At 38.0% G+C, this 27,196-nt stretch overlaps 1 long non-coding RNA gene across 5 annotated transcripts in view; it reads right to left on the reverse strand.

Annotated features, from left to right (window-relative positions):
• Positions 1–787: 787 nt before the first annotated feature.
• LOC150022322 (uncharacterized) overlaps positions 788–27,196 on the reverse strand; it is a 98,492-nt gene continuing 72,083 nt past the window's right edge. For 3 of the 5 annotated variants that reach the window (XR_016509331.1, XR_016509334.1, XR_016509333.1), the window contains 4 exons: positions 24,162–24,227; positions 8,308–8,440; positions 6,069–6,123; positions 788–2,587 (listed from right to left, as the gene is read on the reverse strand). This is a non-coding gene — a long non-coding RNA (uncharacterized LOC150022322). Of the gene's footprint in view, positions 2,588–4,101; positions 4,148–6,068; positions 6,124–8,307; positions 8,441–24,161; positions 24,228–27,196 lie in introns of those variants that run through there. The other 2 variants (XR_016509329.1, XR_016509336.1) reach the window with 2 other exon arrangements.

A 27,196-nucleotide genomic window follows, 5' to 3' on the forward strand; every position in this document is an offset into this window, starting at 1 on the left:
GATTCTCCTTGCCCTTGAGATACAAACTTTAGGAGCTGTGAGATTATATGGAGTCTAGCTACCCTGAATCCACCATCCCAGAGAGATCATTTGGGGAGGTATATAGACATAGAGATACCCAAGGGAACCCAGTTGTTCCTGGCCCCAACTGTTTGAGGCCTTCCAGCATCAGTCCAGATATGTGAGAGAAAGAGCCTTCAGATGTTAAAACCCCCAGACTTTAAAGAGGCCCAGACACAGCGAAGCAGAGGGAAATCGTCCCTACTCGGCCTTGTTCAAATTCCTCACCCACAAAATGCAAAAGCATAATACATGGTTAGTTTATGTCACTACATTTTTGTGTAACTTGTTACACAACAATAGGTAACTGATACAGGCATCTGACCTGCAGGCAGCCAAGTTATAGCAAGAGGAGTGCTTTACTCTAAGAACTGTTTGATAGAGACAATTAGATGTTCTCTTTCTGAAATTTTGACTTGAGATACAGAGATTTAAAGTAAGTTGTTAGTTGGATTAGGAGCAAAAAGACACGGAGAAAAGTCAGTGGCAGAGTTATGAAACAGAACCTGCGCACAGGCAGGAGTGTGTACAGCATGCTGAACAGAGGATGAGGCGGTTAGTTGCTAGTAACTAGAGGCCAAGGAAAGTGGAATAAATATTAGGCTGGCTAGAAAATCCATATGTTTTTTTCCGTAAAATAGAAGATACACTTTTCATTTTTACCAATAACTTTATTGATTTGGATATTTTGAGTATGTTGGCTATCTCCTGCGTGATAGGGCATTGATTGTTCTCAATTAATGTCTCAGTTTGTTCGCTATCAACTTCAACTGGTCTTCCTGACTGTGGGGCATCGTCCAGAGAGAAATCTCCAGCAGGAGTCTTTGTAACCCACATTTGACACATTCGATTAGTCACAGCACCTTCTCCATTCACTGTACAAATCTTTTCTTGCATTTCAGTTATGTTTTTCTTTACCTGCCTTTAAATAATCAAGCACAATATACTGAAAATGTTCCATATTTTCTTCCATCTTCAATATTAAAATGGCTACACAAAAATTTACAAGTTTTGACACTTTTTAAAAAATGCATGCTGATATGAGAGCTGTCACACTGCAATCTAAAAAAATTGTTTTGAATGAAGTTAGACAACTAAATGCTTCTAGAACCATCTTATGGAAAAAAACAAACTTTTTGGCCAACCTAATATAATAAGAAAAGTTAATAGCTAAAAGCAAGTCTTCTGGAGTGAGACTCCGTGTTCAAATCTTGGCCCTGTGTGTGAACTCAAATTTTCTATTTTTTAGTCACCTAAATTTTCTATGCCTTAGTCTTCTTCTTATGTACAAATAAATGTAAAACATTTATAACAATGTCTAGTACATGTTTTCAATAGTATTATTGATATCAATGTAGCCCTTTTGCTGGGGTGCAAAGAGTTAACTGAGTAGAAAGAGCTGCCCTGGAAAGCTGAGGTATTTCTGGTTCCCATAGTTTTTAGGGAGCCTATATACCCAGCTTCTGTGACTTCTGGATTCCCACGAGGTTGTCTGAGATTTCTGCCTCCTCATCATAACATCTAATCTTACTCTGATGCACCATTAATTAAGAAAGCTCTTCTTTGTAACCTAAGAAGTTATGGCAGATAGCAAGTTTCTTAGGGTATTGTAGTAAAATGTATGTGTGTGTGTGTGTGTCTGTTAGAGATCAGACAGATGAAAAGACAGGTAGATCTCCATGTTTACATGACTAAGACTCCCTTTCCTCCTTTGCAAACCTCTGTGAATTTGAAATGTTGAAAATTTATTTTTAATATGGTGTTTAATGTCTCTATGGTCACTGAACTCTAAGCTCCATAAAGGCCGTGGCTGCCTGCTGCTCGCCGCTGCATTACCAGAAACTAGCTGCAGGAAGAGTTCTCCAGCAGGCCTGAGTCTATACTAAAGGGCTCAAATGCCTGGGACTTTTGATTCAGTGAGTCTCACAGTAAATACTTAGGAATTTGGAGGAGTGTATTTTTGTATTGGTTACGTGACCTAGTAAGCAAGCAGGCATACAGCCAGCCTCACTAGAGCAGTCCTGAGAAAGCGTATTTATGTGAAAAGTTGAGAATAACAAAAGTGAACATTTCTAAGGATCTGACAGACTCCTCTCCCCAGTAGTGTGGTATCTGTGCATCCTATGGGGCTCTGAAGCTTGTTGCTCCACTGGGAGTCTCCCACCATGTCCACAGCTCTGGGGAGTTGTTTTTCACAGATGAATTCTTGTATTCTCTGCCTGAACCTTTTTTGCTCTTGGCATCTTTCTTGCTGTCATTATTTGCTGGGTGACAGCCCTGTGCCAGGATAGAAATGTACAGAGAAAACAAACTCAATATATATTTGTGACCTGACCAACTGCCAAGGAGTTTTCTTTAAAACAAAATCAGAATGCTGTAGACATTGAGCTTGGGTAAACTCAGCTTTCTTTTTCCTTAGTCCATTTTCATATGTTGCAGAAACTCCTCATATAGGAGAAAGCATCCTCCGATTTCCCCAGGCCATCTGCTTTCTTTGAATAATACCCGATGCATCCATTAAAGAAAACTGCTTAATACAAACAAAACACCAGAATTAGCATGCAACCAAGAAATTCAGTCTTGGAGATCAGCTAAAGCAGATCAGTGGGGAGGAGAGTATAATCTGGCCATCTCTGCTGCCTAGACCATACTCACAAAAGGAAGATGGGGACAGTCACATTCTAGCATTTTGATCACAATCCCTGTCTGTTTCTGTTGTGTTCAGAAGGAGAGATTGCAGAATGTGGAGTCAAATACAAACCTGACTTGATTTCAAGAAAATCCTCTAAGTAAGAACCCTGGCTCCTTTCATCAAGAGAAGCAGCCCCAGAGAATGAGGAGCAGCTTGTGTTGTGACCTTGGGAAATGCTTTGGCTCCTCCAGGCCTACACTTTCTCTTCTGTTGAGTAAGTGAGTTTCATATAGCACCTTATTTTTAGTTTCGTTAAGTTTTCAAACACACCAAAAAGGAGCAAAATGGTGCAGTGGACATTGTATATATATAATCTGGGTTCTATACTTTCTAACATTTTGTCATATTTGCTTCATCAATGCATATATCTCTTAATTTTTCCAAGTCATTTTAAAGTAAATTATAGATGTCAGGACATTTCATCCTTAAATACTTCAGCTTGTATATTCAGAAATTAAAAACATTTTCCTCTATAACTATAAGCCCATTCACAGGATGATTCTAGAATCCTAGCTTTGGGCGTCTTGGTCTTGGTTTTCTCCAGAGATTTATAAGAGGACAGACAGGAACAGAGACATACATACTACGAAGCTCATGCAACTACAACTTCAGGCCCCGTCATGTACACAGGCTCTTTTTAAAGCCATTTGCATTAAAGGAGAACTCTCTGAGTCATAATTGCTGAAGACCATTATTTCTTTCCAGCCTGGCTTCTTTTCCTTTACCCTTACCCCCAAACACACACACACACACACACACACACACACACACACACGCACACACACATTATTCTCTCTCTCTTTCATATCAGGTTGGACTGGAATGGTTGTTAACATTTTGGGGATTCCATTTAAAAGTTGTTGGATAATTAATTTGGTTTATAATCACTGCTGTGGAAAGTGAAGAAATTGCTAGCTCTCCAGGAGTACTGGTGACTTCTAGGAATCCTTTTACTATCCATGTCCAGAAGTCTTAAAACAATGTGAACTATGGTGTTTGGTGCAGGAAGCATGGAGGAATGGAGGAAATTGGTGAGTTAAAATGTGAAGCCTCAGTTAACCTGGGAAAAACCACCCACCAGAATATGACTAAATTGGGAAGCTGAGGGTTTGATTCTCAGGTGTGCCTAATCAAAAAGCAGGTTCTCTCATCTTTGGATATACTGGCTAACGTAGCATATACAGTTAAATATGCAATATATGCATTATATAGAGGAATTACACAAAATAGAATTTAAAAGAAAACTTGTTGGTATACTGCAATGTGAATATCTCTGGGTGAAAAGTTTCAAAATTTATGCCCCTAAACATATTATGTCTTAGAGAATCTTGCTCATCATTACCTAAGGAAGGCTGGCAGGTTCAGATTAAGTGTCATGCAAAACTGTTACTGGTACTGTGAAAAGACAAACATACAGATGAAGTAACTATGGCAAAATGTTAACAATTGTTGAATACAGGTAGTGGTTACATGGATGATTATTGTGCTAATATTCTATATTGAAAGTACTCATAATGAAAAGAAAAAATCTATTTAGCTTATTTACATAAAAGGGCATTGATACATATTTCAGGAAGTTGCTGTATGTAACAGAAGAGAAATTTATTACACAATTGCTCAATACTGTAGAGCAGCAAATTAAAATTGCATTTTGGTTTGCCTTACTTTAACTTTGTATATTTTACATAAATTTTAATCAGATCAATATTCAAACATAATTGGGGGAAAGTATGTTTGTGGAAACCAAACAAAAAGTTAAAACATAGGAGACTAGCAGAAGATTCACCATGTCAAAAACTTACAGAGCATATCATAATGGAGTTTGAAAGCTGTGATGTCAAAATCATTAAAAATTTTTCTATGTCATTAATAAAAATAACTTTTCAATTATGCCAAAGAAAGAATAAATTATATTTTTAATTTCTCTATGATAGTGCAAAATTATTATCATACGGAGAAGCAATCAAAGAGTATATAAACAAAAAATTTAGGAAAATGGATATGTGTCAGATGGTTAATTAATAAAATGTATTACTGGCTTACATTTCTGATATTTGTGCTCTTTAATTTTTGAGTTTGATAATATGTTGCAACATTTTTATTATTTAAAATAATATATAATTTGAATTTATAATTTTGTAGTCTTAAGGAGGACTGCAAACTTCTATATGCCTCAGGTCCTAGGATTGGTCACTAGTCATCATTCTGGATTTTATACAATGTTCAAACAGAAAAAATTTGTTTTCTGTTGTTCCCAACCTTATTTTTTTCTAGTAGAAAGCTATAATGTTAAAGCTAATAGAATATTTTGGTTCAAAAAAATGGCACCTTGTCCCAAGTCAGATAAGTATGTAGTAACAACACAGTGTGGAGGATTTAGGGTTTCTGATCCTGGCCCCCATTCTCATCACACTTTGCAGTGTCTCTTAAAGAGCAGGTTATAAAATATTATGCTCAAAATATGGCATTCATGAGATGATTCTGTGAAGTTTATTCTATTGATTTACTCAGCCACTAATTTATGCATCAGATATTCAATGAGCACTGGGAATGCTTAAGCAAGCTCATAGGAGCAGGGTTCTAGAATAATACAGAGAAATGTTGCAAAATGGACAGTATTGTACATGTGGAAATCCAACAGGGAATGAATCTATCTTCTGATCCCTATATTTTTGTCCATCCCCCCCATCCCCAACCAAATATTCCTTGGAGAGGGAGAGTGGAGAGCCAGTCCTGGCTCCATCAGCTACTATAGAAATAGTCTATGTAGGCAAGCTTATTGCCCCCTACTTCCCATTCTTACTTTAATTCAAGGGAAGTGAAGAATATTAGGAACCTCTTTCCTTCTGAACTCTCCTCTGTATCAGTTAGGTTCTCCAGAGGAACAGAACCAGTAGAGGACATGTGTGTGCATGTATGTGTGCATATAAAGCAAAGAATTAGCTCTTACAACTTTGGTGGCTGAGAAACCCCATGCTCTGCAGTCCAAAGACCTGAGAACCAACTGGGAGCGCTGATGGTAGAAATTCTAATTCAACTCCGAAGGCAGGAGAAGACAGATGTCCCAGCTTGAAAACCATCAGGCAGAGAGTGAATCCTTCCTTACTCAGCCTTTTGTTCTATTAATGCCTGCAACAAATTGGATGAGGCCCATCCACACTGGGAAGAGCGATCTACTTGACTCAATCTACTGATTCAAATGTTAATCTCATAGAAAAACACACCCACAGACTCACACAGAAATAATGTTTAACCAAATATCTGGGCACATTTTGGTCCACTTAAGTTGATGCATGAAATTAATCATCACACCCACCTTCCTTCTCTCCTCCTCTACCTTCTTCTTCATCACTGACTTAGATTGGTGTTTCCTAGAAGCAGAATTTCAGATGAAGATTTGTAGAAAAGTGGTTTACTAAGAAATACAAGGAAAAACAGAAGACAAACAGACTGTGGGACTGGGAAGGTGAGAAGTCTGAATGAGGGTGTAATAAAAGGCAAGTTTCTAGGAAGGCGAGCTCTGCCTCCGCCCTACAAAGAAGTTCTGGAGGCATGTGGGCCATGCCTCAGATTGCCTGGGTCTTGGAAATTAGAGTATTTCTACCCACCCTAGATCAGTGGCCAAGCTGTACTTGGAGGAAATAAATCTCCAGGTACTCTGTTCTTTGTCCTGGAAGCCTAAAGGTAGCCCTCTGATGATGAGCGGTAACTGGTGCGACTTTGGGGAGTGAAAGCACCATATCCAGGAAAATCTAATGGGATGTGAGGGAGTTGCACAGACATGTGCCACAATTGTGATCAGAATTTATAGCAATGATCACAAAAACTCAACATCATCAAGGATTCATGTCCAAGATACTAGACTATGTATTTCCAGACAATGGTAGTTAGTCTTCCCGTTAAGTGTAAGGTAATCAGTATACTCTCTAGTCTATAGGTGAGAAGACTGGACTCGGAGTGAGTAAGTGAGCTGTAGGAACAGATGCTAATCTGTCCTTTGCTTCACGTCCTTGCTTGCTACTGCAAATTTCCAGTTGAAATAGTATTACTTGCCATGCAAGATAATGAATAGAATGCCAAATTTCCATTTGTGGTAGAGAAAATCTGTCTTGTTATTTATAGTTCTACTCTCATGTATCTTGTTAACTGTCCAGGCTGTAATTCTGCATTAATTCAAAGTAAAACTTCCTGATACTGATGAAGAGTAAGTAGGTCTAAGCTGACAAACAAGCACATCTTCAATTTCTCTGAAAGCTTATTTTTTAAAGCTACTTAAAAGATACTTGGCTAATGGAATATTTTTACACCCATGTTTACACTCTGGGTTTCAGAAATTTGCTGAATATAAAATAACTCGTTAGATGACAGAATGTAGCGTCATTTTTCAGTAACAAGTCAGCATTTTCAAATTTAGCCATTCACTACTAAATGTAAAGAACATGGTCAAAAAAATTGTGTGTGACCCATAAATGCTGGGAATTTCCTGTGTTGGTAAGTCAAATAATTTTACCTCCTGAAAGCTTTTAAAGGGACAGCTGTGTGTTTTTTAAACAAAAACAGATAGGTTTGTATACTTCACTACTTCAGAGTAGCAATTACTGTGAGTTCTTCATTTAAAAGGTCTATATGTGAAGCTATAATTAGGTAGATTTAGGAACCTTTGTATTTTCTGCAGTTACTGTTTTATAAAAAAAATACTATCAAAACAATTGACACCTCTAAAATGTTAATTTTGAATATGTCTTAGCAAGGAATATAGTTCAACAAAAATCCAGCACTGGATTTCTGGTTGTTTTACATTAGGGATTTCCTCACCCACCACCATACAATTAATATTTTCAGTTGTTGAAATTTCTCAAAAAGTTGAACAATTATAAAATTGACATCCCCCAAATTAGAATTTTCCAATTATATATATATATAGAGAGAGAGAGAGAGAAACTAGAAATTTGATAAATTTGCACAAACATACAATATTGAATATGTTTAAAGGTTACTCTAAGAATCTTATTTCACCTTGTATTTTAAGACATATTTGGTTTCTTTTATTGTGGTTTCTAACATTATTTTACGCAGAGGACTGCACTTCAAAGACTGCCTTAACATGTGTGCATATACTTAAGTCACCCTCTAATGGTGTTGAGATGAATTCATAGGGTAATTAGGGGAAAGATGTCTTGCAGCACCTAAATTATGTGGCTCTAACTGGCCTTCTTCTGAGCACCCTCATTATGAAAGACAGAGCTAAAATAGGTTATCATCTTTGTTTTGTGAATATGTTTTCAATTTAAAAAGAAAGCAAGGCTTCTAGAAATCTCAGTAATGCAGATGAGTAGAAGTAGTGCAGCCATTTCATCAAAAGACCCTTTAACTTTGTGACATATTTGTTTGTTTCTGGACTCTGGTGAGTGATGGTTACTGTTTTCACATAGTGGTATCATATGTATGTGACTTCTGACTCTGCAGGGAACCCTTACACACACACCCCCACATACACGTCACCCACATAGTTCTTCCTATCTGGTGTCCAGCCCCAGGGGATCTCTCTTCCCTACTTTGGTGTTCTAACAGCCAGCCTTTTCTTTTCTCCCCTCCCAGCCACTCAGCAGAATCTCCTCAGGGAGGGAGGGAAATGATTTCCAAGTTCTCTGAGACAGGAGTTTAAAAATCTGTTTAATAGTTCAAAATCTGAAAAGGGAAAGTATGTGAAAAAAAAATTAGTCAATTATTTAGCATATACTACTATCTTTTGTCTTCAACCACAGTTTTTTACTGTGAGGTGTTTACCCTTTAGATGCAGCAAATCCATACAGTCCCTCAATTCCTTTCCCCTCTTCCTTACTTTCTGGGGGTCCCCTGGTTAGAGTTGGAGGGGACAGACAGAAGAGCTCTGGCTGTTCCCAAAGCCATAGGCACACAGGAGGGCATGGTGCTCACACCACCTGATGCGTACAAATGCCACACCTGCGGCAAGACCACAGATACCAAGAGTATACTGTAGTAACACTTTATATTGTCCTTCACCACTTCAGCAGAGAGAAGCCAGTCTTAGATAAAGAATTATCTCAATACTTCCTTTTTTCTAACCCATGGATTTCTCCACATTGATACTTCAACATTTTTAATGAGTTTTATACACAGTAAACTAATTTTTAAAAATTCCTTATCTTTAAGAATAGGATCAAAATTTCAAAACATTTGCAGTTGGAAACCTTTGGATAAAAACCTATAGTAATGAGCAAAAAAGATAAAAAAGTAAAATATGTGCAATACATGTTACACTCGATTTCATGCCAGAACAAATTACAAATTAGAACCTCATTTTGTGATTTAGATGATGGACAATCTATACAGATAAATGTAGGCTGGAAAAAATTCTCCATGTTAAACTGGACAATTTTAATATTGTGGGAACCGACTTTTTAAAAGGAAATGAGCTTAACTATTAAAACAGAAATCTTTTTTTTTTTTTTTTTGAGATTATCTACAATGGACAAACCTTGATATTAGTCAGCACCACATAGGAGTGAAAATAAATTTGAGGTCCATGCATGAAATAGAAAACTCTGAATAGAAAACTTGAAAACATTTTCATAAGTAAGAATGAAATACAGAGGTGGGCAAAAGTAGTTTATGTAATACAAGTAAATAATCGTCATCGTCGGCAGCCGTCCGTCCCGAGAGACGATGGTGTAGCTACTCAAGAGTCTATCTGCACCGCCGAGAATGGCTGTGCAGTCCGACTCGGGAGTGACACGGTATCTGTCTCCTCCTGTGTTGAATTGACATCTTACGATGACGCTGGAGTGTCCTCTCCAGTGAAGCTGAAGCTACAGAGCCTGGGCAGGGTGATATGGAGGGTCTGCTGTTGCCCATGCAGCAGACCCCCCCTCTCTTCGCAGCTGAAGGGTCCAAGGGAAAGACGGAGTCAATACAGCTTGGCTTCAGGTGCGCCGCAGGAGTTGCCGGTATTGACTACAACGTCAAACCGCCTTAGGGACTCCGGCTCCGGATTTTCTGTCGGGGTTTACTCCCTTAGCCTTTCCCCTGAAGAGGTATGCCGCAAGGCAGCGGAGGTTTTTTGGAGTCAAATTAATTACACCTGGCATCTCTCCCGAACTGGAGACGGAAAAATCATCAGCCAGGTTAGCACTCCTAGAGCCCCACTTTTGACCTTTGTGCCCTTCTCGGTAATCAGTTTTACCCTGGAGAATGGGGGCAAAAGTGGACCCCAAGACTCCCTCCAGGGCCGTTAGGCGCCCGGCTAGGTACTAGGGCCTTTAATAAAGCTTTAACCGGGCCTGGGTGCGGTACCCTACCAGGAGAAAAACAGTTACAATCTATTCAATATTATATGTGCCCCCTCTCAGAATCCCCACCGTGTAACAAACCCACAGAGTTTTACTGTCCCCAATAGTCTTATGTTACTATAAGCCAGCAAGGCAGCTCTGATACATCCCTCTCCCAGAGCCAGCCTAAAGGTCCGATGACATGTGAAACCTTGCGCACCTGTAATCCTGTCTCAATGTGGCCTCTCGAACCCTGGGACAAACAGTGGGAAAGTGGAAAAACCTGGGGACTGAGACTTGTCGCAGTTGGTCAGGATCCTGGAATTCTCCTTACCATCCAAAAGCGTCGCATCTCCCAGCCTAGCCTCCCAGTCAGTCCCCTTGCAGGTTTCGGGTTACCCGAGAAGCCCAAGGCACCCCCGCCCCTGCCCAGAGCTTCACCGTCCCCTTCTAGGAAACCAGGCCCCCGAAGCACTAGGGCGGTCACTCTCAGACCAGTCTCACTTACTACCCCGGAGCCGGAGACCCAGCCTATATTCAGGACCCTGAGCACTGTCTTTCAATATCTAAACAAGATGCAGCCTAACATGACTAAAGACTGCTGGCTGTGCCTTAACCCAGAGCCTCCATATTATGTTGGCATAGGTGCCAACCGCAGTTCTGGTAACCAAAATAAGAATATACAGAACTTAACTCTATCCCAGTTAGCCAAAAGACCCCAAGACTGCTGGTGGGGCCATGCTCCTAAACTAACTTTAGGGTCTTTTGAAGGCCAGGGAGCTTGTGTTCTCTCCTCCAGTTTTGCCCTCACCACTTCCCCGTATAGTAGCTCCTGCGCCCATATGACTACCCTACCCCCCAGAGGTACAGTGGAATTTGTCTTAGTTGCTCCTTCAGGTACCTAGTTTGCATGTACAAGTGGATTAACTCCCTGTATTTCTTCCTCTGCACTAGATCCCAGTTTTCCTGAATTGTGTATTTTAGCTCATATCCTTCCCCAAGTATACTATTATTCTAGCAGTCAAGGTTGAGAGCACCTAAGGTTAGAAGGTTTATACTAGTATAAGAGAGCTCCAGTACTGGTCCCGGCGCTCATTGGCCTTAGAATAGCAGGATCTGCTGCCACAGGAACCTCGGCCTTACTAGTTGGAGACAAGAACTTTAAGGATTTAAGTGCTCAAATAGATCAGAATTTAGGAACGTTAGAAGAAAGTATCAGTAAATTAGAAAATTCACTCAGTTCTCTAGCAGAAGTAGTGTACAGAATAGAAGAGGTCTAAACTTGCTTCTTAAACAGGGAGGATTATGCTTAGCTCTTGAAGAAACCTGCTGTTTTTATACTAACCACTCTGGAGTTATAAAAGACAGCCTTAGCCAGCTTCGAAAGAGGCTGCAGGATAGGGAAGAGGCCAGGAAAAAAGATGAAAATTAGTATGAACAATTGTTATCTATGTCCCCTTGGGCAACAACTCTTTTAACAGCCTTAACTGGGCCGCTTGCCCTTCTCCTTTTTACGTTAACAGTAGGACCTTACATTATTAACTGCCTAGTAAAGTATATCAAACGTAGAATTCAAGCAGTAAAGCTACTAGTTCTCCATAGCCAGTATAATAAATTAAATACTCAAGATTCAAGGATTTGAATCAGTCACAAAAATCAGTGGGGAATGTAATGGGTTATTTTTTTTACTCTTTGCCATCTTTTGCGTTTTACCTCAGTGGCAGGTTATTTTTTGCTCACGTATCCTAGCAACCTTGAGCCCCCTTTTGCTAGCTGACTCTAGCTGTTATCTGGCTACCCCAAGGACATGAGAATAGTGTCCGGCCAAGTATTTATCAGCTGAAGTTCCTTCTAAATGAGAAAGTATGTATATATGTAGTTTCTCACGCCTGTGTAGTTTTTTTTCTCTTTTGTTGTTATCTAGTTACCCCAAGGACATAGGAATAGTTCTGTTGCCTTTAAAAACCTTTTAGTCTGTAAGGCGGGGCGGCTCTCCCATCTTCTGCTTCTGAAAGTGGGAAGACCCGTCCCTGGCCAGGTAAATAAACGCCATAAATTTACTTCTAAATTGCCTCATGTCCTCTTTGCTCGCTAATGCTCCATAACAACTTCCCTTTATGAAGCAAAACCAATTCCTTGCTATCCTCACATATTCTACTAGTCTCATCCTGCATTCCACCCTATCTGCCAGCAGAAAGTCTACTCATCTTTAAAGTCTTGTCTAAAGGTCACCCTTTCCCTCTTTCCTTTATATCCATACAACACTTCATTGGTACAGTGTTTTTTGTTCTGTCAGTATTTCTGTACCTTTTTCTTTTGCAGATAGTAGGTGCTCTGCTGACTGAGAAAATGACTTATTCATCTTTTCATCCATTTTCGTACTTTTTAGCGAATAGGCTCTGAGTTCCTATTTGTTGATATTAACCATATCTTCGAAGCTGTATAATTTCAAACTGAAGAAAATGCTGATTTTTATATAGTTGCATTTATACAGGAGATAAGTGTCTATTTTTAAGGAAATTATTTTAAATTTCATAAACATACATTTCCATATTTATAGTAGCCAAATTAAAGTATATTTGAAGACATAGTAATTACAGCAAAACATATTTAAAATTGTTGAATACTAAGAAGAAACAAAGTCCCATCAAGATTCCATCTTGTTATTATACTAAATTAAAGAAGAATACTACAGAAATGTCTTAATAGGAAAGGTTATAAACTGAAAATATTTAAAATTGCTCTAAAAAACAAATGGTCCAAACCGTTTAGTATGTGTGCAAGAAATTTTCCAAGAGACCTCATCACCTCGTTTCTTTGTTTCAAGAATTATTAACATTGCTCCCAGAACTCTGCTAAGCTCCCCTGCTGAAAGGAAGAAAGTAAATACAGTGCTGCAGGGAAAACTGGTTCATTTCCACTAAACTGCGAGAGGCTTGCGCTTTTGTTAAAACAGAAGCACTTGGCTAAAGAACTATTCCTAAACTATCAGTAACTACATAAAAGCTTTTTATTTAACGGCATCCTCCAGGGAGACTGCGCTGGAATGTGCAGCAGTAAATAATACAACAATTAATAAAGAATAATATAAGAGTAGACTCTATATTTTATAACCATACTTTTGCCCACCTACATATCTATTTAATATTTGGTAGTTTAAAATATATTAAAATATATGAATTGGACATTATTAAGTTTAAAGTACTTTGTTAGAACACCAGTTATTCTTACAGTATTGGTGGTCAAACAGTAATAAAAATACAAAAGAAACAGTTTGAATCAAGAGAGGGAACTTTTAAACCCCAAAGCAGTTTCAGAATGAGAGTCATTGCCTAATTTAGATATTCATAGGTCTTTTAAAAATGTGATATAAACACCTCCACCCAAAGGGAATTTCCATGTAATATGATATATTTAAATTAATATCTTATAGATTTCAAGTATTCTTCATAACCGTCATCATTGAGCAAGAATAGGATGTCTTAATTGTGGGTCTAAGAGTATTTATGAGGACTTATAGTGGCGCTTTGAGGGTCCCTGACTCCTCTGAAATCGTGTATCATGCATATTTATTTGTATTTTTTTAGAAGAAAGTGCATATATTTCATGTGTTCTCATACGAGCTCATGACTTTTTCAACATTAAGACTGTGTTGGAAAAAACGGAACTCTAACAGTAAGAGACAAACCAATCTATCTTAAATAAAAATGAACTGTACAACTCATAAAAGCTTTGCAACTAGCTGAAGTGTAAAGCAAAGTAAGTGCTGTGTTTATGTCTTCAAACAAGTCTATACAACAGCTCTAGAAACACAGTTTTCATTTGGATGGACATGTTAGAAGTTAAAGCTATTTGTCATGAGATACCCTCTCTTTACAATTTGAGAAATTTAAAGAGTCATGGGAACTAACCATAGGTTGCACTATGTCGTACATTGTTGGCAATTGCTCAAGAGCAAGCTGGGAAGAGAAAGGACATGAGAAATAAATGTGGGCTCAACCTGAAAATCAAGGGACATTGACATGGATAAAAAGAAGGAATGAGATCAAGTACCAGCTTGTGGGGTACAAAGCATATAACTAGATTAAATTTAATTCAATTCAGGTATAATTAACATGATCTATTAATCAATCACTTACCTGTAAATGTAGGTTCTTGGTGAGAAAAAATGAAAACTTGAAACATGGCTGTATATAATTTTTCTTGTTTCAACACAAAAATAACTTGAAAAATAAGTTAATATTTTTTCAACACAAAAATAACTTGAAAAATAAGTTAATATTTGGGCTTTTTTCCTCATTGATAAGAAGATTTTAGCAAGCAACACCATAATGTGGTGGGTATTCATTATGTCAGTTTATCTAAGTTTGAAATAAATTTCCCAGACATTCCTGTCTACCTACTTCCAGGTTAATGTGAGAGGTGAGAGACATTATGTGTAAGATTTAATAGGTGGAAGTGAAGGAAAGGCATATTCTTTCATCCTTTAAATTTAGTTCAGGGCTCTGTACCCTGCTGGCAGCTATTGCATGGTGCTGTTCATTTGCTGGCTCCCCTTAGTGGTGTGGGGCTGTGGTGGCCTGCAGCTCCTGCTGCACCTTCAGCTGCCCTAACTCCTGAGCCAGGTTCTCTTGCAGGACACCCACAGGGTTATCAAAACTGGAGGCTATGAGACCTGACTTTGGTTCCAGTTCATCCTTGCCCTCCTCCATTCAGATCCATCTTTCCTTCCTTACTACCTGCCCTGTGGTCTTCAGGCCCAGCACCAGATGCAGAAGCAGCAGCCTTACAAATATCGTTTAATCAGCCCCCACATTTGTGTAAGGTCAACCCCCCATTATAAATCATTTGTCTGTGTCATTCATAATGGTTCTGCTTTTCTAGTTGATGTCATAAACCTATATGGACTCATATAACCAGAGGATATACACAGGAAAATAATTTAGAACAGGCAATCAATTGTTGAAGTCAGAAGTAATAGTCCTGTACTTTTTCAAAACTGATACACCCTAAACCATTTCCCATGCTAATTTATTAAAATTTTAAAAGCACTTTAAAGTAGTTTGAGCTTTTCTGGGCTTAGGAAATAAATAGAAATAACAAAAAAATTCTTATGAATCAGTTTCAGTTTCCATCACTTTTTCATAATAGATACTTCCTAACAACTAGTAGAGCTGAAGCTTACTTTCTACAGATAGTAGAGAAAGAGAAAATCCAGGATCTGTATGGAGTCACTCTCTAGACTCCTTTTATTTCTTAAAGTTGACTGGGAAGGACAGTGATTTTTTTTTTTAGAAAAAAGTAATATTTTATTAAATGTAATTGATCAGAGCTAACATTTATGTAACTAGATGACTGTTTTATACCCATGAATCCCCTTATTTGCTTTTGCAAATGTTGGTAGGAGTCACTAGATACTACATTGGTCCAGTAAAAGAGGGTTTAGGAAGAGAAGCATGGAATGGATTAAAGTCAATGGATCTTAGGGAAGGATTTGTTACAAGAACTAAAAGTCAACTCAAATTGGATTGAGTTAAGGAGAATTTATTGGGGATGTAAATTTTTAAAAATCACAACCTAAGGATAGAAATAAAGTGCTCTTTGCCTCTCCCTTCCTGTCTCCCTTCCTCGCTCCTTCATCTCTTGATATTTTGGGATGTACAAAATCACCTTCGCCTTTGTTACCCAGATTGAATATGATGAGAGAAAGAATATTCTAGGAAGAGAAGGAATGTGGCTTACCTCTGCATCATGTTTATGATGGGCTTTCAATGAATTGATAAATGGATGAAGAAAAATGACACTGAAAATAGAATACTTTTTTGTGAGCATTTGACACAGCTCACAATAACTGTGAGAACAACCTTATTAGTGCGATGGGCTATGAAAGGGATAACGTACACATGGATAAACTATTTGAAACAACAAAAACTGTAGGAATACAGGGGGAGTGAGCAGAAAGGTTCATAAGAGGTGTTCCTTGGGACTGTAAATCCCACCAGAATTTCTGTTACAAAATAGAATGCGATTGCATATCTCAGACCCAGGCATCTCAAATTTACAAGGCAATAAAGATTATGGCTAGGGCTGGATGTGAAGTGGCAGGAGTATCACATGTGTAGCACTTAGGGCATTTAGCTCAGTGTGTTTCATGAGTGATCCTTTCTAACCTAAGGTAACCCTACCAACAGAGTCATTGCCTTGGCCCCGCCTCCCAGTATAAATTTTCTATGTGACTTGTACCAAGTGATAAAGCAGGAGTAGGGACTCAGGCTTCCTGGGCTGTAAGAGCAGGGCCCTGGGCTCCTGTCAGCTTTCAACCAGCGCCTAATCCCAGGTTTGAGGCTAGAGCCCCAGCTACAGCCTTATTGCCTGAAGTCAAGAGCAGTACCAACAGAGTCATATGGAGATTAATGCAGAACAAGGTCATTAGTCTCATTGTTTATCCAGTTACTCAAAGCACAGATTTGTGTAAATTTCAGCTGCAGAGTTTGCAGCCTGCCTTTGATGTGTATAATCTGTACATTTTAGTGCTGGGGGGCTGTTGGTGGGGGGGACTACCTGACTGACAGGAACTACATCTAATGCCAGAAAGCCCACCTACACAGGCACAGTGAAACATGGAGTTGAACAGTCTTCCAGCGAATGCCACCAAAGTAAATAAACCACCTGGAGGGTCAAGATTTAGCCTCCTTTTCATCATGACAAGAGTTTGATCCTTGTGATTGCTTTGTATTTGTTCTCATTTGAAACTGGGTACCTACTTTAAACTTTAATTTATCTCTCAGAGGAGGGACTTGGCCTATGTAACATTTGACCTTGAGGATGCTTTCTTTTTAAAAGTACTTCTGTCCATAAAAACAGGCTTACTGAGTGGAGTTATCTAGACTAATATATACATTTATCCAGTTCTTTCTTTAATAGTGTCTTGCATGTACAGTTATATTCAATCTTAGAATTAGCAGTTCTGGGAGTAATTCAGAAGGTAGACAGATTTCTGAATGCAAATAGTTTAGACTACAAAATTGTCATCTGGTTCAACTAAACACTTTTCTTTGGCAAAAATAAAGCTAATTTGCCTGATCTGAATTTGACTTAAAGGTCCTGCAATCCTGCTCTGCCAATTACAGATCTTAAATCCACTTCCCTTAGGTTAAATTGGCAGAAAGCAAGGGACAGAGACAAATTACTATCCTATGAAGTTAGACAGTGATTTTTTTTTTTTTTTTACTGCCATTTCAGATAACTTTACAGACTCCCAAATATATTTTGAAGCTTAAATTATCCAGATATTTGACCTTTACTGGTCTAATTCTCTGGATAATTTTTAGATTATTTTACTTTGTATTGCAGGAACAGCAAATCTTCAGTGGCTGAGTCAGACAGACCTTGTAAAATCTCTCTTGAATTACTGCAAGTAGCCTCTTAACTGGTCTCCAGCTTCCGCTCTTGCTGGGTTCCATGCATGCTCACAACAGTCCATACGTCACAGGGCAGCCAAAGTCGTCCTTCAACATTTCCTAGTTGTGGTGGCTTCCAAGTCGCTACAGGAATAGAATTCTAGCTTCCTCTCCTTCTATTCCTTGTTCACTCCTCTCTTGCACCACTGGCTCTCCTGCTGTTCCTCCATAGTCTAAAGTGCACACACACACACACACACACACCCCTTAGTCCTTTACTTGTTGCCTCTGCCTAGAAGCTAGGTAGATAGTCACAGGATTCAATCCTTCATGTTTCTGCTCAGATTCCTTCTAAAAGATAGCCCACCCCCGCCTTACCCCAATTCTGGGCACTCTGCATTCTTTTATAGGCCTCATCTTTCTTCATTGTCACTGCCTGACATATTTCTTATACTTACTTGTTTATTACCTTTCTCTCTCACTAGAACAAAAGTTCCATGAGAGTAGGGACATTTGTTGTATCTTTACTGCTGAAACAGTGCTAGGTGCACAGAAAATACATGAGATGTGAGGTCTGTCCGGGAAAAGCCCAGCCATTATTAATATAATGAGAACGGTTTGTGACATTGATATAACCTGGCAGCCAAGGAGAGTGGACTGGAATGCTCATGCATGAACAATGACGATGTCACTATACTAGTCAGTGAGGGCAGTAGGCATTGTTGAGTGAACATGTGTACTATGTGGCTGTCGCATTCAAAATGACAGCGAGTAGAGCAATGAATCTGTATCAAATTTTGTGTCAAGCTTGAACATTCTGTGGAAACTATTTGGATGGTTCAGAAGGCCTCAGCGATGTGCAACGAGTGATTGACAGCTTCATCATGACAATGTGCCTGCTCATGCATCATGTCTCATTCACAGCTTTTGGTGAAATATCAAATCACCCAGGTGACTCAGTCCCCCTACAGCCCACATATGGCACCCTGGGACTTCTGGCTTCTCCTAAAACTAAAATCACCTTTGAAAGGGAAGAGATTTCAGACCATTGATGAAATTCAGGAAAATACAACAGGGCAGCTGATGGTGATTGGGAGAACTGTGTAAGGTCCCAATGTGCCTACTTTGAAGGGGACTGAGGCATCATTGTCCTGTATACAATGTTTCTTGTATCTTATATCTTCTTCAATATGTGTCTGTTTTTCATATACATGACTGGATATTTTCTGGACGGACTGTTGTATGTGTTGAATAATGAAGTAATATAGCCTTTACCCCCTCAGTTTCCTTATCTGTGATACCTCTCTTTCCCCCTGGCTGGTTTGGCTCAGTGGATTGAGCGTCGGCCTGCGAGCTAAGTGTCGCTGGTTCGATCTTCCAGTCAGGGCACATCAGAGAAGGAAAACTCTGAATCCAAAAAACCTCCGCTGCCTTGCGGCATACCTCTTCAGGGGAAAGGCTAAGGGAGTAAACCCCGACAGAAAATCCGGAGCCGGAGTCCCTAAGGCGGTTCGACGTTGTAGTCAACACCGGCAACTCCTGCGGCGCACCTGAAGCCAAGCTGTATTGACTCCGTCTTTCCCTTGGACCCTTCAGCTGCGAAGAGATGGGGGGTCTGCTGCATGGGCAACAGCAGACCCTCCGTATCACCCTGCCCAGGCTCTGTAGCTTCAGCTTCACTGGAGAGGACACTCCAGCATCATCACAAGATGTCGATTCAACACGGGAGGAGACAGATACCGTGTCACTCCCGAGTCGGACTGCACAGCCATTCTCGGCAGTGCAGATAGACTCTTAAGAAGCTACACCATCGTCTCTCGAGACGGACGGCTGCCGAACGAATGAACATGACACCCATTCCTGGGTTCCATGGCCTTCCAGAATGAGTGCCACTGGCCAAATAGTTTGTGTCTCTTGACCCAGCTATTGAGAATATTGATAGTAAGAGCTCAGCCAATGGATCAGCTATGCTAGGGGAGGGCTTCCATTCTTGGTTCAGTAAACCAAGGGCAGGGAACAGAGTACAGAAGTGGCTGCCAAGAGACTTTGGGAGGACCTCCTTGAAGAAAAAGATATGGGCTGGACAGATATCCTGAGATGCTTCCTACTAGACAATATTTTCTTCATTACCCAGTAAAAAGCATTTAGACTCAATTGCTGTTCTTGAGCAGAGAATCACATAACTTCCTTGGTGCTTTGCCCCCATCATACTGATACCTCTAAGAAGCCTATTTCTATTCCAGACATGGAGATTACTTAAATCATATTTTCAGAAGCACTCTTTTGGTAATAAATACTACATACAGATATAGTTATTCTAAGTCCTAAGTCTTCCAATATTTTTTGTTGTCTTGAAAGGCCAATTTAAAAAATCTTTATTCTAGATAACTGTTTGACCAATCAGAAGTAAAAGATTTGGGTCCTCCATTTTCACAATATGGTCATGATGAGTAAGTAAGTGAAAGTAATTCTAAGAGTTTTTATGATGTGTTTCATCTCTCTGGGATTTTGTTTCTTCATTTTGAATAACAGGAAATTTTCATGCTCTCTCAGTGATCATGCAAAAGAAAATTCCTTTAAATTAAAAAAAAAAGACATTTCTGACATGCATGAAAATTAGCACTGTGGAATTTAGAAATTATAATGTACAAGAAGAAGAATTAAATTTCAGAATGCTGCAAGCAGAAGGGACTCCAGGATAAACATTTAGGGATTAAATGGTCTAATCTAATCCTTTTATTTTCCAGATTAGGGCATTGAATGTTAGTGGAAATTAGGTAGCTTTCTGAGAACATGTTTGTATTCAAACCAGCACTGGACCTTGTAATCCCAAATACAAGCAAAATAGCAAAATCTGAACTTAAAAAGTATATCAGAGAGATGGAAATTTTTCATATTTTCTTTTTCTCCATTAAGCATTATTGTCCACCCATTAGTTCAACAGTATGGTTACACAATTTAATGATATAAGAGAGAAAAATTAGTTGAACCTTCCCTATGATTAGAGAAAGTTATTCTATATTTTGTTCATAGAGACTCAGTTTTAATCATAAGGTGGTACATAGTTATGTTTTTAATAAAATTAATTAAAAGTGATATTCTTAGGATATTCATAACATTTATTGACATAATTAGGCATATCTTTGATTTTACAAAACCAGAATTGGAAATTTCAAGGGTAAAGAGAAGATTGAGAGAATAGTACAAGCCTTAATTTCCTACACATATTGGCACTGAGTGCCAAGAGCAGGAATTATAGTTAATACACTGACTGTATATGCCTGAAATATTAGGCATGTTGGCAAGAACAGAGAAATTGCAAGGAGGGCTTTAAAGTGTCCATACAGGAAGAATTATAATTCTATTTTGAAATTACATGAACCTAAAATATCATCACTCTATAATAATTTTTTTGTCAAAAGATAACATCAAAAAGTTCTAAGATTTAGAATAAATGAAACATAAACTTAATAGGTTAAATAGTTGTATCGATGTGTCAAGGGAAATAGGAGTCATTTTAACATCGAACCATATGCATTTGTTTGTGCATTGCCTTTTCTCTCCCTGGAGACATTCTGGTTGCCTTCACATTGGTCAAGTCTCCTGGCTCATTTGTAAACTTAAATTTCATCCAGGGAAAGCCTTTCATATCTATTTATATCACATTCTGCTTTCACTTGGTTTATTTGATGATTTATTAAATGCATTAAGCACAATGAAATTTCCTATGAGAGTTGGAACATATGAATAAAATTATTTTAAAATTATGTTTGGGTTGTGATTTATAGAATTGCAAATTGTCAAAGACATGAGGGATCATAGTAAAGTAGCACACAGTTGCTTGGAGCCCACACATGACTCCAGCACCTCACTTGAAATCTGGTAATTTCCCTGAAATAGCCCATAGGGGAAACATATGCAAGGCAGGTAACTCACAGCACATGTTTGAATAGATGTGTCTATATAGTGAAGTGCCAAATTGAGGAAGATATTAATAGAGAATATGAGCACAGGAGCAACTTCTTAACTTCATTCAGACACTGACTGCATTTTTATCCAATTTTTATCATCTGTTTTATTGAAGGGAGGCAGAAATTTACTCAGGACCAACTTTTTCCTCTTTAAGGAGTGAGCTAATGGATGTGTGTGAACAGCAATGTAATTGCGTATCTGTTTTATTGGTTGATGGATTAAGAAAGTTGTAAAACTATGACAGCCATAGCAGCTTGTATGGATAGTGAACAAATCACTTAACTTTTCTCTGTATCAGTGTCTTTAAGCAATCCAATTATTAGTCCAACAAATGCTGATTGTCTACTGAGTGAAAGTGTTTGCTAACTGCTGGGGTGGAGGAGTGGAGTTAGTGATGAGTGTAAGGCTGGAAGGATATGCAGATGCCAGATTTTAAAAGTTTTTTTGGGACATACTAAACAGTTAGGATTTATCCTTTTTGGTCTGTTAGGTGTCATTAAAGGACTCTAATCAGGGAGGGGCATGCTTAGGCCTGGTTCTCAGAAATAACACTATGACAGTAGTGTGCAGGATGGATGGAAAGAGGACAGACTCAGACTCGGGAGACAAGGGTAATTAATTGGACTGGAGATGATGGCAGAGCCTGAACAATGGCCATGTCAGTGGTGATGGAGAAAAAAGGATGGGTCTGAAAAAGTGTTAGGAAGTTCAAGCAGGAGGATTTGTAGTTGGTTAGATGTGGAAACTAAGAAGCAGCATAACTTGATAGTGATTAATAGAATGATAGTGATTTCTGGAATGTAGAAATTGGACATATACGGAGCCTGCATAACCTTAATTCTCTTTTATAAGAATAAAGGTAACTTTAAAAAATGGTTAACTTTGTCTTTCAAATTTTGCATGTAAGGCAATTAAGTACATTTTCAGACTACATATAAGGCCTTTCCAGAAGATATCCAGCCATGTAATATGAAAAATAGAGACATTTATTGAAGGAGATACAAGATACAAGAAACTTTGTACATAGGACAATGACACCTCAGTCCCCTTCAAAGTAGGCACCTTGGGGCCTCACACAGTTCTCCCAATCACCATCAGCTGCCCTGTCATATTTTCCTGAATCTCATTGACAGTCTAAAATCTCTTCCCTTTCAAAGGTGATTTTAGTTTTGGGAAAAGCCAGAAGTCACAGGGCACCAAATCTGGGCTCTAGGAAGCTGAGTCACTTGAGTGATTTGACATTTTGTCAAAAAGCTCCACATGAGATGTGATGCATGAGTGGGCATGTCGTCATGATAAAGCTGCCAATCACCACTTGCCCATAGCTGTGGCTTCTGAGTCATCTGAGTAGTTTCTGTAGAGGAATGTTCAAGCTTAATGCAAAATTTGATGCAGATTCATTGCTCTACTTGCTCAGTCATTTTGAATGTGATGGCCACACAGTACACATGCTCACTCAACAGCGTCTACCGCCTCCACTGACTAGTACAGTGAAGTTGTCATTGGTTCACGCATGCGTGTTCCAGTCTACTGCCCTTGGCTGCCCTTGATATCATGCAAATCATTATCATTATATTAACAATGGCTGGACTTTTTCCAGACAGACTTGTAATGCAAGCAAGGTTAAAACTGGTTTCTGTTATTTCACTTTTGCTAATAAATAGCTTGAGAAAACTGGTATAAACTGCAGGTCTTTATCATTCCTATTTATAAGAACAGCCTTCACTTCCCTGTGGAAATGAGGAACAGGCCTTATAGAAAATTCCATACAAAGCTTTGAGGTCTAACATGACATAACTTGATGGACTAGGGCATCTGAAAATTCAGTTTCTAACTCCAGAGAGCAAATGTTAGAAAATAGAATCAATGAGTACTTGACTTAAACTAATTCCTTGAATATCTAACCATGCATTTTATGTCGTCTATCACTGTGCTTTCTCAGCACTTAGAAATATGAGCCCTGAATAAAAATGTAGCGGACCACCTGTCTCTGTGGCAGCATGCCAAGAATCCACAGTCTAGTTTATGCTTACCACTCACAGGAAATGTAGATGGTCATCTTCTACTTGCCAATCTCAGATTTATTTTTTCAAAGGAGAGTATTGCAAAAAAACTAACTTTACATTAAGGCAGATATGATAGAGTGCACTTCTGGTACATGGCAGCTTAAAATTAGGTATTTGGATCTGAGAGGAATCAGGGAAGGTACACTCACTACAGATATCTTGTACCATCTCTTTCAGCTGTCTAATTTTGGGTTTAACACAGTATTAGTTGTTTAGTGATAAGGTAATTCAATAATGAAGCAGGCCAGGAATATTGCATTTTAGTCTAGAATGGTGATGTAATATGAGAGTAATTTTTGTTCTTTTATTAATTGGTAGTTGCTTACTGTTTGTTTGTTTGTTATAAGTTGACACATTTTTTTACTGGTAATTTCCTTTCTCACAATGGTGAACTGAACTCCTGAATTGTTGTGGTATAAAGTAAAAACGTACAAGAAGGCATGGCCTTTAACTAGTGGAGTGAGTTTTAAGTTGTATTTGTAAGAGACAAATGTCATAGACTGAAAATGGAACATGAAGATTGTTCTATATAATAATTGTTTATGGTTTCAAATAATCATTGTCAAAACTGATAGAATTTACCGGTATCTTTAATATCACAATGTTTGAACTTTACAACATGCCACAGTAGTTAGTATATGAGATTAAAAGAGGACATAGGACTAAACTTTAAAACTTTTACCTGAAATTTGCTAGCAGTGACACTGTGGATCAGCTATTTAACCCCTCTGAACTTCCATTGCTTCATCTGTAATACAGAAATGATTATAACTCTCTCTCCGGATAATTGAACTCAAATGTAAATACTCAACACATCATTTCTGGTTAGTACCAGTACTAGTAATAGTAGAATAGAAGTAGAAAATAATCCTTTGTCCCACAAAAATATTTGAAATGAATTATTTTAAAATCTTAAAAATGATAAATAGAAGAAAACAATAAATTTTTTTAGTTCATAAGAGAAAATAAAAGGGGAATCCAGAGGCAATATATGTGTGTGGGTGGGTGTATCTATGTGGATTTATATACCAGGTGTGCCTTTGTATACTATTAGGAATAACACATTTAATTTCATTCAAACTTCAAATCTGAGCTTCAAATTTGGATTTAAGATTCATGATTGGCAATTAAAAATAGGAATATGTTCAGTTACATAATTTTTCAGTTTCTATATGGAAAAAGAATACCAATTATTCAGGTAAATCAGCTATCCTCAATAATAATTTTTTAAAAGGGACTTCTTATGTGAGGATTTATATACAGGGCATTTCATGATATGGACAGGTCATGTTTTCAAAAATATATTCCTGAAGCAAAAATAGTAATGTATTGTTTTTTTGTTTGATCCTTTGACAGAAACCAAAGTCTTACTAATAGACTACTGAATGAAAGGTAAAGTTCTTTCAGTTCAACTATGTAGACTTTTCATGGTCCCACTCATTGACCCAAGGGAGAACTTAGAGCAACTTAAGAGGTAGATGTGGCCATCTTGAGGCAATGTTTTCTAATGTCTTCTAATGAGAGCAGAGCTTTTGAGTTCACCCTCTGAAGTAAGGGTAAATTCATGTATTTGAGGATCAAAGAGACAATTTCGAAAATGGGCTCCTTTATGATAATGTAAGGTGTCAACTGAAATCTTTAGTGACCTAAATATAAAATACTTTTACTTATCATGGAAAAGAAAAATTACTTGTACTGGCATTACTTTTCTTTAAAATAGGTTAAAATTTGCAAAATATTTTTTTAAAAAAATTTTAAGGGGAATTTATAGGCTGTTTCATGGAATTAAAGATATAAACGGCTTCAAAATCTCCCTATGACAACTGAGGCATGTTATCAAAAAAACCTGAAGGCTAGCAAGTCTTAATAATATAAGTAGCAGTGCTGCACACTGAGAATTATTAAATTGTTTTGAAGAATATTTGGGTAAATGAGATAAAAACTGGGGATGTGACAACAAATGTATTTCTTTAATTCTTTTTGGTAAAAGAAAACACAGCCATGTCTAATAATAACAATATGAAACCATGCTATGCCTTTTAGTAATCAATTTTTAACTAGCATGATCAAAAACAAAGTAATAGTAATAGATTATTTGAAAGAGAAAAATGACATAAATGAACTATTCTATTTTTTGACTGCTGCCCAGTGATGGAATGTAAAATCTGCTCATATCTTGCTTATTCAAATGAAGGTAGTTTGCTTTATTCAGCACTGAATGATTGTTTTTCGGGCATGTTTGGTCAACAGCAAAGGTGAAAAATTGAAGAGATTAAGAGGCTTTCCTAAACCCTGTTATTGAGACTCACCTGGGGTCTTATCAAAAACACAAATTATGACATCATTCCAGCCCTACTGGATCAGAATTGGGGCAGGGAAATGTCCTTGGGAATTTGTATTTTTTAACTTAAAATTATATTTTATTGTTTATGTTATTAACAGTTGTCCCAATTTTTTCCCTTTTGTACCCCTCCACCCAGGTACTTTCCTCCCTCCCTCAGGCAATCCCCACACTGTTGTCCACATCCATGGGTCCTTCATATGTGCTCCTTGGCTAATCTCTTCACCTTCTTTCAACCAGCGCCCACCTCTCCCCTCCCCTCTAACAGCTGTCAGTCTGTTCCAGGTTTCTATGCCTCTGATTCTATTTTGCTTATCAGTTTATTTTTTTCATTAGAGCCACATATAAGTGATATCATGTGGTATTTGTATTCCACTGACTGGTTCATCCGTGCTGTTGCAAAAAATAAGAGTTTCTTCTTTTTTACTGCTGCATAATATTCCATTGTGTAAATATACCACAGTTTTATAATTCACTTGCCTACTGATGGGCACTTAGGCTGTTTCCAAATCTTGGCTACTCTATAATAAATAATACTGCTGTCAACATAGGGATGCATATATTGTTTTAAATTTGTGTTTTGGGATTCTTAGGATTTATTCCCAGGAGTGGACTCATTGGGTCAAAATAAAACTCCATAGTATTTTCCACAGTGGCTGCCTCTGTCTGCATTCTTACCAAAAATGTATTAAGGTTCCCTTTTCTCCGTATTTTTAATAAGAGTGCTAGGTGATTCTTGTATTCAGACAATTTGTGAAACGATGGACTAAGCCAATTCTTCTCAGAACTGTTTTGGAGATGAACTTTGCTTTAGAAATTTATTATCCCATATCCCCACGCCCTTACCTTTCAGAACCACAGATCAATCCATATATTATTCTTCACCAAAACATGATTTCCAATACTTGTCCTATTTTTTCTTTTTTTCTTTTTTTTTGCTCACAGAATTTATCAGATTATAATCTGCATAGGTAACTACATAGCAGGACTGTTTGTCACAATAGGATCTGTGGTCTAGGAGTCATGTTGCTGAGCTCTACACTTAGCTTTAAGAAGATATAGAAGATTTAAATATGGTGAATTAAAGACATATACTTAATACATTGAGTTATTTCTGTTAATTTACCCCTTAATAAATATATATAGGATACAAAATATTGGAATTATTGCCCAAACTATCTTTTTTGTTACATTTTAAGTACTACCAAATGCCAAACAGTTTTATCTGGGTTTTTAATTCACTTTTCACATTCTAAGTTGTTTTTCCAAAGGTGTGATGTTTTAATTTGACATTTAAAAACTTGCTATCAAACCTTTCATTTAGACCAACTTGATATGATGTTCCTATGGGCTCAATTAGCAAGCATTGCTGTAGA

Source organism: Furipterus horrens, unplaced genomic scaffold (assembly GCF_987537825.1).
Source record: "Furipterus horrens unplaced genomic scaffold, mFurHor1.1.pri manual_scaffold_1, whole genome shotgun sequence".
NCBI lineage: Eukaryota > Metazoa > Chordata > Mammalia > Chiroptera > Furipteridae > Furipterus > Furipterus horrens.